Genomic DNA, 437 nt, shown 5'->3' with positions numbered 1-437 from the left:
TAGCTAAATGCACAAACAAGTGCCAAACAGTGGTAACTGCTCAGGGGGATTTAGAGATTCCGGGCTTTACGTGTTGCTGAGGGATGGTATCCCTTGGGGCATGGAGGCTTTTTTTAGCCTGCCGGGAAATCCAGCGCGGGACCTACTATACTTTGTATGCCAGATCCTCTGTGATGCACAAACTGGCCCTCTCCGTCATGGATTTCTGCTGGGGAGCTATTTGTTTTTCTCCATCTTAATGCTTTGGCACGATCTTACAATGTATCTAAGCAGCCAAGGAGGCTGCTAGCGGCAAAGCTGAGACTGCACCAGATGGACAGTGTAGACCCACTCGTCAGCTGCTGCCAAAGCCAAAGCCGAGAAGGCAGCGAGATTCCCACAAGGCAGCAGCGGGAAGGGGAGCCCCGGCAGCGTGTGCGAGGCGGCAGCGCCCTGTG

This window comes from Geospiza fortis, unplaced genomic scaffold, assembly GCF_000277835.1.
Source record: "Geospiza fortis unplaced genomic scaffold, GeoFor_1.0 scaffold130, whole genome shotgun sequence".
Lineage (NCBI taxonomy): Eukaryota > Metazoa > Chordata > Aves > Passeriformes > Thraupidae > Geospiza > Geospiza fortis.
This window is presented reverse-complemented; position numbering follows the sequence as displayed.